General features: G+C 39.0%; 1 pseudogene across 1 annotated transcript in view; it reads left to right on the plus strand.

Annotated features, from left to right (window-relative positions):
- LOC308616305 (phosphorylase b kinase regulatory subunit beta-like) overlaps nucleotides 1-19,054 on the plus strand; it is a 106,191-nt pseudogene that overhangs the window by 18,801 nt on the left and 68,336 nt on the right. Inside the window, exons 2-3 of the transcript in view lie at nucleotides 5,681-5,723; nucleotides 9,789-9,930. The product of the transcript in view is annotated as a phosphorylase b kinase regulatory subunit beta-like (transcript). The remainder of the gene's footprint in view (nucleotides 1-5,680; nucleotides 5,724-9,788; nucleotides 9,931-19,054) is intronic.

Consider the following 19,054-nt stretch of genomic DNA (forward strand, 5'->3'; position numbering starts at 1 on the left):
ATTTTTGAGTTCTTCAGTGATCTCTTGGTTATTTAGCAGTGTATTGTTTAGCCTCCATGTGTTTGTATTTTTTACAGATTTTTTCTTGTAATTGATATGTAGTCTCATAGCATTGTGGCTGGAAAAGATATTTGATACGATTTCAATATTCTTAAATTTACCAAGGCTTGATTTGTGACCCAAGATATGATCTATCCTGGAGAATGTTCCATAAGCCCTTGAGAAAAAAGTGTATTAGGTTGTTTTTGGATGGAATGTCCTACAAATATCAATTAAGTCCATCTTGTTTAATGTGTCATTTAAAGCTTGTGTTTACTTACTTATTTTCTTTTTGGATGATCTGTCCATTGGTGAAAGTGGGGTGTTAAAGTCCCTTTTATGATTGTATTACTGTTGATTTCCCCTTTTATGGCTGTTAGCAGTTGCCTTATGTATTGAGGTCCTCCTATGTTGGGTGCATAAATATTTACAGTTGTTATATCTTCTTCTTGGAATGATCCCTTGACCATTATGTAGTGTATTCCTTTGTCTCTTGTAATAGTCCTTATTTTAAAGAGTATTTTGTCTGATATAAGGATTACTACTCCAGCTTTCTTTTGATTTCCATTTTCATGGAATATCTTTTTCCATCCCCTCACTTTCAGCCTGTATGTGTTCCCAGGTCTGACGTGGGTCTCTTGTAGACAGCATATGTATGGGACTTGTTTTTGTATCCATTCAGCTAGTCTATGTCTTTTGGTTGGACCATGTAATCCATTTACATCTAAGGTAATTATCAATATGTATGTCCCTATTACCATTTTCTTAATTGTTTTGGGTTTTTTATTGTAGGTCTTATCCTTCTCTGTGTTTCCTGCCTAGAGAAGTTCCTTTAGCATTTGTTGTTAAGCTGGTTTGGTGGTGCTGAATTCTCTTAGCTTTTGCTTGTCTGTAAAGGTTTTAATTTCTCCATCAAATCTGAATGAGATCCTTGATGGGTAGAGTAATCTTGATTGTAGGTTTTTCCCATTCATCACTTTAAATATATCCTGCCACTCCCTTCTGGCTTGCAGAGTTTCTGCTGAACGATCAGCTGTTAGCCTTATGGGGATTCCCCTGTATGTTAATGGTTGCTTCTCCCTTGCTGTTTTTAACATTTTTTCTTTGTATTTAATTTTTGATAGTTTGATTAATATGTGTCTTGGTGTGTTTCTCCTTGGATTTATCCTGTATGGGACTCTCTGTGCTTCCTGGGCTTGACTGACTATTTCCTTCCCTATATTAGGAAAGTTTTCACCTATAATCTCTTCAAATATTTTCTCAGTCCCTCTCTTTTTCTCTTTTTCTTCTCAGATCCCTATAATTTGAATGTTGGTGTGCTTAATGTTGTCCCAGAGTCTCTGAGACTGTCCTAAATTCTTGTCATCCTTTTTTCTTTATTCTGCTCTGTGGTAGTTATTTCCACTATTTTATCTTCTAGGTCACTTATCCTGTTTTCTGCCTCAGTTATTCCGCTATTGATTCCTTCCAGAGAATTTTTAACTTCATTTATTGTGTTATTCATCACTGTATGTTTACTCTTTCATTCTTCTGGGTCCTTGTTAAACGTTTCTTTTATTTTCTCCATTCTATTTCCAATATTTTGGATCATCTTGACTATCACTACTCTGAATTCTTTTTCAGTTAGACTGCCTATTTCCTCTTAACCTGTTTGGTCTGGTGGGTTTTTACCTTGCTCCTTCATCTGCTGTGTGTTTCTCTGTCTTCTCATTTTGGTTAGCTTACTGTGTTTGGGGTCTCCCTTTTGCAGGCTGCAGTTTTGTAGTTCCCGTTGTTATTGGTGTCTGCCCCCAGTGAGTAAGGTTGGTTCAGTGGGTTGTGCAGGCTTGCTGGCGGAGGGGCTGGTGCCTGTGTTCTGGTGGATGAGGCTGGATCTTGTCTTTCTGGTGGGCAGGCCCGGGTCCGTTGGTGTGTTTTGGGGTGTCCATGAACTTAATATGATTTTAGGTAGCCTCTCTGCTAATGGGTGGGTTTGTGTTCCTGTCTTGCTAGTTGTTTGGCATAGGCTGTCCAGCACTGTAGCTTGTTGGCCGTTGAGTGGAGCTGGGGCTTAGCACTGAGACGGAGATCTCTGGGAGAACGTTTGCTGTTTGATATTACATGGGGAAGGGAGTTCTCTGGTGGAGCAATGTCCTGAACTCGGCTCTCCCACCTCAGAGCCTCAGGCCTGACACCCGGCCGGAGCACGAAGACCCTGTCAGCCACACAGCTCAGATGAAGAGGAAGGAAAAATAAGGAAAGAAAGATAGAAAAATAAAATAAAATAAATTTATTAAAATAAAAGTTATTAAAAACAAAAATATAAAAAAGTAATAAAAATAAAGAAAGAAAGCAGAGAGCAGCAAAACCAAAAGACAAATCCACCAATGTTTACAAGCACTAAAAAGTATACAAAAAAAAAAAAGGCGGACAGACAGAACCCGAGGACAAATGGTAAAAGCAAAGCTATATAGACAAAAACACACAAAGAAGCATATACATACATACTCACAAAAAGAGAAAAAGGAAAAAATATATATTTATATGTATATAAAAATGGAGAGCAACGAAGTTAATAAACAAATCTCCCAATGATAATAAACTCTAAATACTAAGCTAAGATATACATAAAACCAGAAATAAATTAGATGCAGAAAGCCAACCCCAATTCTACAGTTGCTCCCAACGTCCACCGCCTCAATTTTGGGACAATTCGTTGTGTATTCAGGTACTCCAGAGATGCAGGGTACATCAGGTTGATTGTTTAGATTTAATCCAGTGCTCCTGAGGCTGCTGGCAGAGATTTCCCTTTCTCTTCTTTGTTCACACAGCTCTTGGGGTTCAGCTTTGGATTTGGTCCCGCCTCTGCGTGTAGGCCACCTGAGGGCGTCTGTTCCCCACTCAGACAGGATGGGGGTAAAGGAGCAGCTGATTAGGGGGCTCTGGCTCACTCAGGACAGGGGGAGTGAGGTGTACGGAATACCGGGTGAGCCTGTGGCGGCAGAGGCCAGTGTGACCTTGCAATAGCGTGAGGTGCGTTGTGTGTTCTCCCGGGGAAGTTGTCCCTGGATCATGGGACCCTGGCAGTGGTGGGCTGCAGAGGCTCCTGGGAGGGGAGGTGCAGACAGTGACTTGTTCTTGCACACAGGCTTCTTGGTGGTGGCAGCAGCAGCCTTAGCGTCTCATGCCCGTCTCTCGTGTCCGCGCTGATAGCCGCGGCTCATGCCCATCTCTGGAGCTTGTTTAGGCAGTGCTCTGAATCCCCTCTCTTCTCACACCCCAAAACAATGGTCTCTTGCCTCTTAGGCAGGTCCAGATTTTTTCACTGACTCCCTCCCTGCTAGCTGTGGTGCACTAGCCCCCTTCAGGCTGTGTTCACGCCGCCAACCCCAGTCCTCTCCCTGGGATCCGCCCGAAGCCCGAGCCTCAGCTCCCAGCCCCCACCCGCCCTGGCGGGTGAACAGACAAGCCTCTCGGGCTGGTGAGTGCGGGTCTGCACCGATCCTCCGTGCGGCAATCTCTCTGCTTTGCCCTCTGCACCCCTGTTGCTGTACTCCCCTCTGTAGCTCCAAGGCTTCCCCCCGCCCACCCTGCGTCTCTGCCAGTGAAGGGGCTCCTAGTGTGTGGAAACTTTTCCTCCTTTACTGCTTCCTCCCCAGGGTACAGGTCCCATCGCTATTCTTTTGTCTCTGTTTTTCCCTTTTTCTTTTGCCTTACCCAGGTACAAGGGGAGTTTCCTGCCTTTTGGAAAGTCTGAGGTCTTCTGCCAGTGTTCAGTAGCAGTTATTCCACATGTAGATGTATTTTTGATGTATTTGTGGGGAGGAAGGTGATCTCCACGTCTTACTCCTCCACTATCTTAAAGGTCCCCCCCCACCAGTCCTTTTAATTTTAGTCATTCTATAGGTGTGAAGTAGTATTTTATTATGATTTTAATTTGTACTTCCCTGATGACCAGTGATGTCGAACATCTTTTTACCTGATTATTGCCCATTTGTATTTTGTCTTTTATAAAATGTTTACTTATTTAAAAAATTGAGGTGATTGTATTATTGAGTTTTAAGAGTTCATTATATGCTGTTGATTCAAGTGTTTTGTCAGTTATATGTGCTATGAATAGTTTCTTTTAGTTATAGCTTGCCCTTTCATTTTCTTGAGTTTCTCTCTTGAAAAGCAGATAGTTTGAATTTTGAGGAAGCCCAATTTATCAATTTTTTTTATGGTTACTGCATTTTCCTTTTTCCTATGCTTGCTTCTAGAAGATTTATAGTCTTAATCTTTGCATGTAGGTATATAATCCGTTTTGAGTTAATTTTGTATATGTATGAGGTAAGAGTGAAGAAGCTCATTGTTTTGCACATAGAGATTTTGCACAATCATATTCCAATTGTTTCAGCACCATTTATTGAAAAGACTATCATTTTCCCATTGAATTGCCTTACAGAAAATCAATTCCATTTCTATCGACTTTTTTTTCTTGACTATGTATTGCATTTCTCGTTTTTTTAAAATTGAATACTAGATATTTTGGATAATACATTGTAGAGAATTAGGATTCTGCTATGTTCTTTGCTTTCTATTTGTCAACAAGTTGGATTACTGGCTAATTCCCTAGAATTTGTGTAGGCCTGATTTTATGCTTTGTTAGTGAGGAACTGTGGAAGACAAAAGGTATTTTGCCAGCCCCTATAAGTTGGTGGGATTCAACCTTTAAACTCTGTTGCTCTATGGATCTTTTTAGAGTTTGGTATTAGGGTTTCTTAGGGAAATCTATAGCAGATATTACTTTAGGACATGGTCCTTACTCCTAAGACGTGGCTTTTTGTGTGTCTCCATTGGATGCCAGGCGTGTTAAAAAGGCTTTAGGGAAATCTCTCTGCTCTGGCAAGGTTGGAAATTCAATGTCTGCAGGTACTGCTTAACCTCCAATATTTTTGTCCAGCTCTCAACCCTATAGCAGCTGCTAGCTATTAAATCTCTGGTAATTTTCCCTGAGAATCTACAGCTCACCCTCAGCCACAGACTTGAGGTGGTCCATCACATAGATTTTTGAGATAGCTCCCTTCTCTGTGATGCCTCCACCCACCACATTCCAACTGCTTCAGGAACCCAGAACTTTGATCTCTGCCTCATTAGCTCAGTGGACCACTGTACTCTGCTTAGACTCTACTCTATGCTGTAGTCAGAAAATTGTTTCCAGACAGAGAACTAGGCAATTGCAGGGCTTACTTCCTGAGTTTCCCTCCTCACGGATCACAGACTTAAACTGAGTGCTGTCCATAGCCTGAAAAACAGTTGCCTGATGTGTTTTGTTCAGATCTAGGGATGCTTATGGCAAGAAGTCTAGCTTGGTACCATTTACTCCAAGACAGCTGGAAGCTGAAACTCTCTTCATTTAGGTATTTAAGCAGAGAAGTACAGTATCATATTTGTACATTAGAAGGCTCAATCTGCCTGTAATGGCAAGTGAATTGGTGGGGAACAAGATTAGGGGCAGAAACATAACATATGGCAATGTCAGTAATACCGGGAAAAATTACTTATTTAATAAATAAATATTTAGTGTTCACTACATTCCAGGCATGATTCTCATTTTAGTATTAACTCACTTAATTATCACTGATCCTGTAATATAAGTATTACTATTATCTCCACTTTATAGGTTGGAAAACTGAGCGACACAGAGGCTAAGCAAGTTGACCAAGGTAAGAAGTAGAGCTGGAATTGAACCCAGTTGCGTGACTCCAGAGTCCATGATTTTTTTTAATGCTATCTTTTTATTTTATTATTTAATTAATTAGTTTTTTGGCTGCATCAGGTCTTCGTTGCTGCCCACGGACTTTCTCTAGTTGCAGCGAGTGGGGGCTACTCTTCATTGCAGTGCAGTGGCTTCTCTTGTGGCAGAGCACGGGGTCTAGGTGCATGGGCTTCAGTAGTTGCGGCACGCAGGCTCAGTAGTTGTGGCTCACGGGCTGTAGAGTGAAGGCTTAGCAGTTGCGGCTCACGGGCTCAGTTGCTCCACGGCATATGGCATCTTTCTGGACCAGGGCTGGAAGCCAAGTCCCTTGCATTGGCAGGTGGATTCTTAACCACTGTGCCATCAGGGAAGCCCAGAGTCCATGATTTTTAATACATGCAATGCTATGGTAAAGGAGCCTAGACTAGAGTAGTGGAAATGAGCAACCTCTGTTTCATGTGCCTGAAGAGGATGCACTTCTTTTTCCAGACACTATTATCAGTAAATATTCTGTTTCCAATGTGAACAGAATAATAATCCAGGCATCTTGGGAGATGAGGAAGAAGATTCAAAGCAGAAAAGATTCTCAGCCTACAATCTAGATAAAAAATCTCAAAAAGACAGGAAATCATGAAATAAGTAATTGTCAAACAAATTAATATACTGCAGAGGAACTCCTGAAGTGCTAAGCAGTTACTAAGGGAAGTAACAATTGCAAGGATAGGAAAAACTACCTATAAGTTATAAAATTAGAGTCTATTTTTATATGGGTTACATTTAACAAGACAAAGTCAGCCATAGGCCTGAGAGCAATTGCCAGGAAGTCTCTGATGAGAACTTGCCTTATAACCTATGAAAAGTCATTTGCCTCTGAATCAACTTCCTCAGCTATAAAATGGAATTAAAGTCATAATAATCAAAAGCATAAGTCACTTAATTAATTTTCATTTTTAAAAAGTCCATGAAAGTCTCTGTAAAATGCATTTTGGTGCAATTGCTGAGGGAAAAAGTTGCAGTGAATTGAAGAGGAAATAATAAACCTAGAATATGAAAAAATGATGAAAAATTGCCATTACTGAAGCAATGAATGAAACAAAGTATTTGTTATTATGAAATAACCTCAGAGGTCAGAAACATGGCAGCTGAGGCTAAAATAAGACTCCTTAGAAAGGTTGTGAACTCAGAACATTTGGGTGTAGGTCAACATGTCATGTGTACCAAGTTAAGGGTGTCTTCTGAATTTTGGTGATAAACAACAATTATGATTAAAATATTCCATAAAAACCATGTTTTCAAAAAGTGCTGTTTACATTCATCTGTGGAAAATTGTGTCCTGCTGATAACCCAAATGTATGACTTAAACCATCTGCCACCTCTGCTGATGTGAAAGAGAATGATACAAATGCCACCTACAACAGTGAGTTGGTTTGCTGGAAAGTTGCTGCTCTTTTTTAGTGTTTTAACATGGTCAAATTGGACTAACTATGCTTCAGGCATATTCTCAAAAGGAGTTCCCCAGGCATCTCTCCTGGTAAAGGTGGGTTTACCTGGATGTATGCTAGAATGATAATAGCACAAGCTAGTATGAAAAGAGAGCAAGAGTCACCATGTTTATAAATTTCCAACTCTACTCAAGATACACATGCAATCCAGAGAGCTTCACATAAGAGACAGTGATAGAAATAGCACAGATTTTGGTGGAAGATTAATCCAGATTCAAATTCTTTTATCTCATCTAGAGCAAATTATGTAAATTATCTGAACCTTAGTTTCTTTATCCATTAAAAAAGAGAAAAGAAAAAACTTAAATGACTGCAGTGGGTTGAATGGTGGTCCCCATATGTTCATGTCCTAACTCCCAGGACTTGTGAATGTCACCTCATTTAGAAAGAAAGCACCTTTGTAGATGTAAGTAAGTTAAGGATCTTGAGGCATGATCATTTGGGATTTTCTGGATGGGTCCTAAATCCAAGAACAAGTGTCCTCATAAGAGACAAAGAGAGGAGAGACACACAGGGAGAAGAGAAGGCCGTGTGAAGATGACAGTAGATATTGGAATTATCCAGCCACAAATCAAGGAATGCTGGAGATAATGGAAGATGGAAGAGGCAAGGAAAGATACTCCCTGGGCCAAGCAAGGGCCTTACAATATTCTGATCAAGGAACTCACTTCACAGAAAAAGAAGTGTGGCAATGGACCCATGCTTATGGAATTCAGTGGTCTTACCATCTTCCCCACTATCCTGAAGCAGCTGGCTTGATACAATGGTGAAATGGCTTTTTGAAGACTCAGTTAAAGCACCAGTTAGGTGGCAATACCTTGCAGGTCTGGGACAAGGTTCTCCAGAATGCTGTATATGCTCTGAGTCACCGTCTGATATATGTGCTATTTCTCTCACAGCCAGGATTCATGGGTCCAGGAATCAAGCAGTGAAAGTGGGAGTATCACATCTCACTATTACCCCTAGTAACCCATTAGCAAAATTTTTGCTTCCTCTTCCCAAGACCTTATGCTCTGCTGACCTAGAGGCCTTAGTTCCAAAGGGAGGAATGTTTCCACCAGGAGATACAACAATGATTCCACTGATCTGGAATTTAAGACTGTTATCCAGCCCCTTTGCACTCCCTCATGCCTGTGAATCAACAGGCAAAGAAGGGAGTTACTATGCTGCCTAGGGTGATTGATCCCAATTACCAAGGAAAAATTGGACAATGAAGGTAAGGAAAACTATGTCTGGAATACAGGTGATCCCTTAGGGTGTCTCTTAGTATTACCACTACCTATGATTTAAGGTCAGTGGAAAACTACAACACCCCAATCCAGGCAGGACTGCTAATTGCCCAGACCCTTCAGAAATTAATATTTGAATCACTCCACCTGGTAGCAAACCATTACCAGTTGAAGTTGCTGATGGCAAAGGTAATACAGACAGGGTAATGAGAGAAGTTAGTTAAAAATACTAATTACAACCATGTGACCAGTTACAGAACTGAGGACTGTAGTAGTCATGAGTATTTCCTCATTTTAATATATGTTTACACAAATCATTGCTTTCTTCATTCTCTTATCCGCTTATAAGAGGTATTGATTTTATATCATAGTATTTAAGTATTGTCAACTTTACATCATTGAATTTAAGTTACTGGACATCAAGAAGAAGAGTAAGCATCACTCAGGACTTTACCTCCTTTTCTGGGAAGTGGCTAGTGTGGTTTTTGCTGTATGCAGGATAGGTGTATCACGGCAGGTGGCATTTTGACCTTGTTATTGTCTTTATTTGGAGATTAAATATGGCTTAAGGAGATTTTTTTCTGTATCTATGACCTTTTTATTGTCTCCATAGTTTTGCCTTTTCAGTAATGTCATATAGTTGGAATCATACAGTATGTAGTTATTTCAGATGGGCTTCTTTCACTTAATAATATGCATTTAAGGTGTCTTCATGTTTTTCATGGCTTGATAGCTCCCTTTATTTTTAGTGCTTAATAATATTCCATTTTCTGTATGTATTACAGGTTTTTTATCCATTCACCTACTGAAGAGCATCTTGGTTGCTTCCAGGTTTTGGCAATTATGAATAAAGCTGCTATAAACATCTGTGTGCAGGTTTTTGTGTGGACATACATTTTTGACTCCCTTGGGTAAGTACCAAGGAGCCTGACTGCTGTATCATATGGTAAACATATGCTTAGTTTATGGTATCAAGTTGACAAGGGTTAGATTTATGATGGTTAATTTTATGTGTAAACTTGACTGGGCCACAGGTTATTTGGTTAAACATTCTAGGTGTCTCTGAGAGGGTGTTTCTGGATGATAGCAACATTTGAATCAGCAGATTGAGTGAAACAGATTACATTCCCTAATGTGGATTGGCTTTATCCAATCTGTTGGAGGCCTGACTATAATAAAAAAGGCTGAATAAGGGAGAATTCAGTCTCTCTGCCTGACTGTCTTTGAGTTGGGACATGTGCCTTCTGCTTTTGGACTCAGGCTTAGACTAGAATTTACACTACTGGTGCTTCTGGTTATCAGGATTTGAAATCAGATTGGAACTTACACCACTGGCACTCCTGGTTCTCAGGCCTTTAGACAAGGGCAGCATCACTTCTGTAGTATTCCTGCTAAGAAAGCATGAGCTGACACTGGTCCCAAGGAAACATCAGATGGACCTGGGGTAAGAAACATGCTTCCAAATGAAAGACCTCACTACTTTAAAACTCAAGATCATGAAAACCAGAGAAAGACTGAGGAACTGTTCCAGGTGTAAGAGCCTAAAGAGAAATGACAACTAAATGCAGCTCATGATCTGAACTGGATGCTAAACCAGAAATCAGAAAGAGACACAATTGGTATAGGTAGTAAAATCTAAATAAGGTCTGTGTATTGGATGTAGTGTTGTAGGACTATTAATTTCTTTGGATGTCTGCATTTGGCTATGTAGGAGAGTGTTGTTATTTAAATTAAATTAAATTAATTAATTAATTAATTTTTGAAATATACACACTGGAGGATTAAGGGGAAAGGAGGATTAAGGGGAAAGAGAGAAAACAAATGTTAGTAGAATGTTAACATTTGGAGAACTTGGGTGAAGGACTATAGGAGTTTTTTGTATTATTTTATAATTTTTCTCCCAATTTAAAATTATTTTAAAATAAATAATATAAGAGGTTCTTAGAAATGTATATCTCCAACCAAAGTTCCCTGATCCATCACCAAATTAATTTATACCTCCATTTATTTTCATTTCCTTCTCCTTATTTCACCACTATATCATCCATGTTTTTACCCACAATTTCCATATATGCCTTTCAAGAAAATTCCTGAGATTTATTAAACCAGAAACAGAAAAAAGATACAGCCTGATCCTTGGTAAATTGTCTTCGTGCATATCCTCCTTCTTCCCTCTTCTTAACTTTGAGAGTAGTACCTGAATCTGAGTAGACTGCAATACATCTGCATCTAATTTCTCATTTTTAATAATTACATAGGCCAGATTAAGTTCACACATTTAATTCAGGGAGCTCCCAAATACTGGGGGCTGAAGTATGACCAAGTATATCTATAATCAGTCTAAGAGAAAAATCATTCCAGTATGAAAGCATGCCACAGACTCAAGGAAACTAGCTTCAAAAAGCAAGAAGCTAAAATATGGGAAAATATCACATTCTTCTCGGATGCCCCTAAGTCTAAAACTGGTGATGTCCAGTGGCATTTACCGTGACCACAAAAAATGTTCCTTCCTTCCAGAAATGCACATTCATTTGATCCTTGTGAAACTGCAACTCTCCAATCCAAATCAGAATCCAGACCGTGGGCTTAGGAGACTGTTTTGATAACAACCAAAAAATTCAGAATGTTTTACAGACACCATACTGGGAGGGATCCAGTAAAGGAAATAACTTTACTCAACAGAAGATCCCCCAGGAGGACCCATATTACTATTTAGTCAATACCAGTCAAGAAGGTGGGTGGTAACAAGTGAGGTTCCTTACCCAGAAGCCAATTGTGCACAGAGGTAAAGAAAACAGTTAAAACAGATTAGAAGCTAGACAAATTCACAATCATACTTTGTCACCAGATCATATTCTAAGCTGCACCAAATATTTTTAATTCCTAATACTAAAAAAAGTAAGAAAGTAAAAGAAGGAAGAAACGTTGGCATGGAATATAAAGCATTCTTTCCCTAAGAAAATGGTGCACATTTTCTTCATATTTTCCCTAACATTTTTACAATTGGGGAAACACCTCAGCAGGCTACAAATATTCATGTATAGTCTAACCTCTTCAAGCATTTTCCAGTTACCTTGCCTGATGCTTCATAGCATTTGATGAGCTGATGGTGACTGTTTGATCAGTCTTTTCCAAAACTAAGTACTGAATCTCCTTGGTGGTTTAGAGTTGAATGGTGCATATATTTCTATCATCCCTATAGCATATTACCACAAGATAGAACAAAATGTAAAAAATAGAACAAAAGCATTGGCCTTACTATCTGTATAGGCCATAGGGAACAGACTGTAAGAATTTCTGTCTCAGAAGCAGTATCTCCCATAAACCAGTTATAATATAAGGTGATAAGACATTCATATGCCAAGACTGTTTCACCCAGAAGCATTCATAAAAATGGCATCAGTCTACTTCTTTTTGTGCATAGTGCAATTCTGAATCATCATAGCCAAAAAGTGTTGAATAAATCTAAAAATGGGGTGTGAGGGTGGAAAAGATAAGAAATAAGGGAAGTTTGTATTTAAGTCATTGTCGAATGATTCAGACAATGACTGGTGGAAGATTCTAGTTTTTACTGGCCTTATGTCAGCATATGTTGCTGCTGCTTTTCAGTCTTGGTGACAGTGGGAGCATCTGCTATCCCTGCCGAAAGAAATCTGTATCACCAAGGGAGTACTATAATAGCAATCATGAAGCTGGCACAGTTGTTGAGATAGATTATAACATCTGGCAGAAACTACAGTATCAGGCAGAGAAACAGGAACTCATTTCTAGCTCCCCCAGCTTTCCAGAGAGACTAGGCACTTGGGGGAAAAGTGACCCTTACTTGGAGAAGTTCACTTTTCTATGGCCAAGGGAAAGACCATAAAAGTTTAGTTTGAGAATCTCAGTCAGCTAGCCTAACCTAGCCTCACTCCTCCACTACGACACAGTCACCTTTGACAAGTAACCTTAACAATAGTCATAAACTTTATACATTTATACAAATTCTTCAGTGGTACCTGGATCACCATGATTTTTTCTTATAAATTATAGGAGTAACAACCAACTACTCTCCTTACTGCATTCCTCTATTCATATTCAAAATATCAGTATCATTAAAAGCATGAAAATTTCAGTTCCTAATTACACAGGGCTCTTGGCTGTGTGCAGAGTTAGGAGTCAGTTCCTGCCCTTTAGGAGTTTCAAATCTAAAAACATTAAAAAAATGTAAAACAGAATGTATATTGAGAACACCAGCCACAGAAATAAAGAGTAGACTACCTATAATCTCTGTGAAGCTGATCTCACGGAGAAGCAGAATTTATACTGCCTCTTAAAGGATATGCAGGATCTAAACAGAGGGATAGGAGGGGTAAGGAGGGGAAGTAAGGGGTATGTTTTAGATGGGGTGGGGGGGGCAAAAACATACAGGTGAAAAGGCCCAAGTTTGGGCAATAGTGAGTTAGAGCTGTTTGATCAGAGCAGGTAAGCAGCTAAAAGATAGCAAAAAGAGAGTTGTAGAGAACATTGAAAACAAGTTCAAGAATTTGAACTTTATCCTTTGCTGGTGGGTGTCACCAAAGGAGACATTTCAACAACAACTGAGGAAAACATGTCATGAAAAATTTACCAAGACTGGTGTAAGAGTGATGACCTTGGACCACCTTTTTATGTGATACAAATAGCACTAGCTATTCTAATAGTCACATAATCCTCTTTGCTTTTCACAACTGGCTGTTGATAGAGCTGCCACTTGCGGCAAGGTCTCTTGGGCATGCCTTTTGAGTCCTCAAGTTGGTGATCTCTGAGAGACATTCCAGACACTTAGAAGAAAACCATGTCAGTCATAAATAGCATCAATTCAATTTTCCTAGGCATATTTCCTCCAAAATGCTTTAAGTACTAAAGAGAGCCTGGCTCTTCACAACACGGCCATGCTAAAACTCACTAAACAACTTCTTGCTTAAGACGGATAAAATGCTTGAATACATGCATCTGTAAACTCTCTGCCATCCTCACTGTGGCTAGAACGAGTCAGTGTCATAGCTCTGGAAGGTGGCCAGAGGCAGAATGTCTCAGGTCGTAAGTGGAAGCAGAAAGGCTGCCTGTGGCAAGTGCTGCTCTCGGGTGGCTAAACCACTGCCCTAGCTGGCAGAGGCATACCGTAGCTCTTGGCTGGCATCTCTGGCCCAGAGAAATGAACCCCTGTCTTTGACTTTGGCTTTCCACATATCCTGACAGACTTATTTTCAGTGAGTCATTTAAAAAACAAACAGTATTGTATAATACACTTCAATATTTCTACAATGCCTGAAAAACCAAGTTCAGACAGAGTAATCAGATGTTTGAGGTGTGAGGTCTTTCCTGACTACTCATTGACCCACTATTTTCTTTCATTCCACTTTCCCTCTGCTCTACATAGGACTGTCTTCTCTTTATCCCAAAATATGTTACATTCATTCTTACCCAAATATGTTCTCTAATGGTAGATCTCTTTTCTAAAACACCTCTCTGTATAACCTATTCAACCTCTGTGAAGCCTCCATATCTATATTAATTCCTTACTGATTTCTGACTTCTAGCAGCATTTATAATTCACAAATATTATTCTGGGAGTTAATTATGTACTGTATTATTACACTTAATTCCTTTTTGTTAAATTAGGTTACAAGCTTCCAGAAGCAAGGGGTTATTTTTGGTAACTTCTTTCATGTTCCCCACAATGCCTATGAAAATATAAAATATAATTAGGTGCTAATAAAGACCTATTAAATTGAATTATAATGAACAAGCTTTGGTCATTGGTCTATGACATCAATAGTCAGAAAAGCAACTTTTTGTAATGGAACTGTTACAGGCTTTGGAATTGAGAAGACCAAAGTTCAAAGACCAGCTCTGCAACTTACTAGCTAGGGGACACTAAAGTTGTCCTTTCTTTGCTTTAGTTTCCTTAGATGTAAAATGGGGTTACCTCTCAAGATTATTATGAGAATTGGGTGAGAGAGCCTCATATTAGATTACACATAGTAAGTATTAAATAAACGTTAGTGCTTTACTGAGTACTCATGCAATATCTATTTATTATAGTTGTGAAGTAAAGAAGAGGCAGAAGAGTCATTTTGGTAGACCAGTTGACTGCTCTGACAGTAACCTGCAAAGTAGAAATTTGATTAAGGAGCCAATATGGTCCTCAGCTCTTCACACCCAGGAAAATCAATATTTTAAATAGACCAGCACACAGAAATGCCAATTCATAATAAGAATAAGAACAATTTCTTAGACCAGAATATCCTAATAAGGTGGTCAGAATATTCTTGCCCTATGGAAAAACTATATGGAAGCCAAGTTATAATCAGTTTGCTAAACTTGAATTCAGAACAAGGGAAGGAAATAAATAAATAAATAGATAGATAGATAAAAATAAATAAATTTTACTTAGTGATTATAATGGCTTGTGACAATAGGCTAAAATACAGCTCCACTACAGAGGTAACATTTGCCGAGGGGAAGAGGAATTTGAGTGCACTGGTCATTGTAATCCATGTTCTACACAATTTTGAAGAAACACAGCCAAATTATTATCTTTGTACTTTACTTCTTTGGTTCCAGTGCTTGTTATAAGTCAGCTACCTTTGGAAAGGGTTTAGGCTGTTTAGTCTCCATTTGCATTAACTCCTCTCCCCCAGATCCATTCTTTACCTCTCTCTTATTGCTTTGTGCTTTGAGATGCTGATCTCTACAGACTGTATCCTCTAAGTTCCCTTGCTTTATGGGTTTTGCATACCCCCCAAAAGATATGTTGAAGTCTTAACCTCTGGTATCTGCGAATGTGACCTTATTTGGAAATATGGGTTTTGCAGATGTAATCAAGTTAAGATGAGGTCATTAGGGTGGGCCCCAATCCAGTATGACTGGTGTCCTTATAAAAAGAATACCATATTAAGAGAGACACATGCACACAGGATGAATGTTATATAAAGATTGGAGTTATGCTCCACAAGCCAAGGAATAACCAGAAGCTAGGAGAGAGGCCTGGAATGTACCCTCCCCTAGAAACTTCAGAGGCAACATGGCCCTAATAACACCTTGATTTCAGATTTCTGATCTTCAGAACTGTGAGACAATAAATTTCTGTTGTTCCCCAGTTTGTGATACTTTGTTATGGCAACTCTAGGAAATGAATATACCAGTAAAATAAAGCACCTAGAGCAGTGGCTCAGAGATTTTGCCCAGTGGGAGAGGCAGTCCATGAGAACAGGGAGCTCTGAAGTTCTCCCCAAAGGAACCAGTTTTATCTGAAACACAGTATGGGAAAGTTCAAACCTAAGGGAACTCAAACAGTGGAGATTTTGCTAATAAGCAACTAAGAGGAGGCTGGTAGTTGTATGAAAGCAACAAACTATACCTTTGACCAGCTAGTTTACCAGAGAACTAGGGAAAAAGACAGCTAAGAAGACTCTTTCTGATTCAGAAAAAGCCTCAGATTGTTCTCAAAAACTACTTTCTTAAATGTAATTGGATCTGACTGTGAAGCAATGTATGCCCTACGGCATAACTGAAAAAAATACAGCAATCTGCCTGAAATTTTCTAGCACAATAGCTGGGTGTGATATCACATGAAGCAGACAGCTTAAAAATAGAGATTAGGTAAAGAGATAGTCAAAGAGGCCCTCTAAAGCCACTATCATCCTAGGGTGACTGTGCATATGCCCACGGCATTGCCCTCTGAGGAATGTCATCAGAAATTTCACACTGCAAGGTAAATAGACATCATTAAAATAGTCTTTCCAAGTCCCTAAGCAAGTAGACAAAAAAGTAAAAATTAAAAATAAAGAGGCCCTGTAGAGAATGGAAGAGAATCATATCTTGAGTTGCTACAATATGTTACTTACTAGGTTCACCTTAAACAAAAAATTGAGACATTCAAAGAAACGGGAAAGTGTAATCCATACACAAGAAAAAAAGCAGGCAAGAGAAATACCCTGAGAGGTCCCAGATGTTAGTCTTAACAAAGACGTCAAGGCAACCATTATAAATATTTCCAAGAACTAAAGGAAACAACCCTTAGAGAAGTAAAGGAAGCTGTGATGACAATGTCTTATTAAACAGAGAATATTGTTAAAGAGATATAACTTTTACAAAAGAACCAAATAGGAATACTGGAGTCAAAAGTTCAATAGCCCTTATGAGAAATTCCTAAAAGAGGCTCAACAGTAGATTTGAACTGGTATTAAAGAACTGGTGAACTTGAAGACAGATCAATAGATATTCAGTCTGAAGAACAGAAAGGAAAGAAAAATAAAGAAACATGAACAGAGCTTCTGATAAATATTGTGACACCATTCAGCACACCAACATATGCACAAGGAGGGTACCAATCAATGTAATATTGGATTGGCCAACAATTTCATTCAAGTTTTTCTGTAAGATGCTACTGAAAAACCCGAATGAACTTTTTGGACAATCCAATAGATTATATTAACAAAATGAAGGATAAAAATCACATGATCATCTCAATAGATGCAGAAAAAGCATTTGACAAAATTCAACATCAATTCAGGATAAAAACTCTCAACAAAGTTGGTACAGTGGGAACATATTGCAACACAATACAGGCCATTTATAACAAACCCACAGCTAACGTCATACTCAATGGTGAAAAGTTGACAGCTTTTCCTCTAAGATCAAGAACAAGGCAAGGATGCCCACTCTCACCACTTTTATTCAACATAGAATTGGAAGTTCTAGCCACAGAAAACAGACAAAATAAATAAATAAATAAATAAATGAAAGACATCCAAATCGGAAGGGAAGAATTGTCACTATTTGAGGTGACATGACACTTTATATAGAAAACTCTAATGTCTCCACCAAAAACCCCCCCCAAAACCTATTAGAACTAATAAATGAATTCAGTAAAATTGCAGGATATAAGAATAATATACAGAAATCTTGGGACTTCCCTCGTGGTGCAGTGGTAAAGAATCCACCTGCCAGTGCAGGGGACATGGGTTTGAGCCCTGGTCCGGGAAGATCCCACATGCTATGGCGCAACTAAGCCTGTGCACCACAATTACTGAGCCTGCTCTCTAGAGGCCATGAGCCACAACTACTGAAGCCCATGCACCTAGAGCCCGTGCTCCACAACAAGAGAAGCCACTGTAATAAGAAGCCCATGCACCACAATGAAGAGTAGCCCCCACTCTCCACAACTAGAGAAAGCCTGCATGCAGCAATGAAGATCCAACACAGCCAAAAATAAATAAATTAATTTAAAAAGAATAACATACAGAAATCTGTTGCTTTTCTATACACTAATAATGAACTATCAGAAAGAGAAAGCAAGAGAACAATCCCATTTACAACTGCATCAAAAAGAATAAAATACCTAGGAATAAACTTAACCAAGGAGGTGAAAGACCTATACTCTGAAAACTATAAGACATTGTTTAAGGAAACTGAAGATAATACAAATAAATGGAAAGACACCCCATCTTCACGAAATGATATTGTTAAAATGCCCATACTACCCAAAGCAATCTACAGATTCAATGCAATCTTTATCAAAATATCAAGGGAATTTTTCACAGAACTAGAACAAATAATCCTAAATTTATATGGAGCTACGAAGGACCCCAAATAGCCAATGCAATCTTGAATAAAAAGAACAAAGCTAGAGGTATCACGCTCCTTGACTTCAGACAATACTACAAAGTGTTAGTAATCAGAACAGCACAAAACAGACAAATAGACCATTAAAAGAGGATAGAGAGCCCAGAAACAAACCCACACGCTTACGGTCAATTGATCTACCACAAAGGAGGCAAAAATATACAATAGGGCTTCCCTGGTGGTGTAGTGGTTGAGAGTCCACCTGCCGATGCAGGGGACACAGGTTTGTGCCCCGGTCTGGGAAGATCCCACATGCCGCACAGCGGCTGGGCCCGTGAGCCATGGCCACTGAGCCTGCACGTCCAGAGCCTGTGCTCCACAATGGGAGAGGCCATAATAGTGAGAGGTCCACGTACCGCAAAAAAAAAAAAAAAAAAAAAAATACACTAATGGGGTAAAGTCAATCTCTTCAATAAGTGATGCTTGGAAAACTGGACAGCTACATGTAAAATAAAGAAATTAGAACATTTTCTCACACCACATACAAAAAAACACTTAAGATGGATTAAGACCTAGATGTAAGACCAGAAACCATAAAACTCCTAGAAGAAAACACAGGCAGTACACCCTTTGACATAAGTTTTAGCAATATTTATTTGGATCTATCTCCTCAAGCAAGGGAAAACAAAAGCAAAAACAAACAAATGGGACCTAATTAAACTTAAAAAGCTTTTGCACAGCAAAGGAAACCCATCAACAAAATGAAAAGACAACCTACTAAATGGGAGAAAATATTTGCAAATAGTATGTCTGATAAGACGTTAACATCCAAAATATATAAACAGCTCATACAACTCAATATCATAAAAACAAACAACCAAATTAAAAAATGGGCAGAGGACCTGAATAGACATTTTTCCACAGAAGACATACAAATGGCCAAAAGGCAGATGAAAAGATGCTCAACATCACTAATC

This window comes from Mesoplodon bidens, assembly GCF_964165515.1.
Source record: "Mesoplodon bidens genome assembly, chromosome: 4".
In the NCBI taxonomy this organism is placed as follows: Eukaryota; Metazoa; Chordata; class Mammalia; order Artiodactyla; family Ziphiidae; genus Mesoplodon; species Mesoplodon bidens.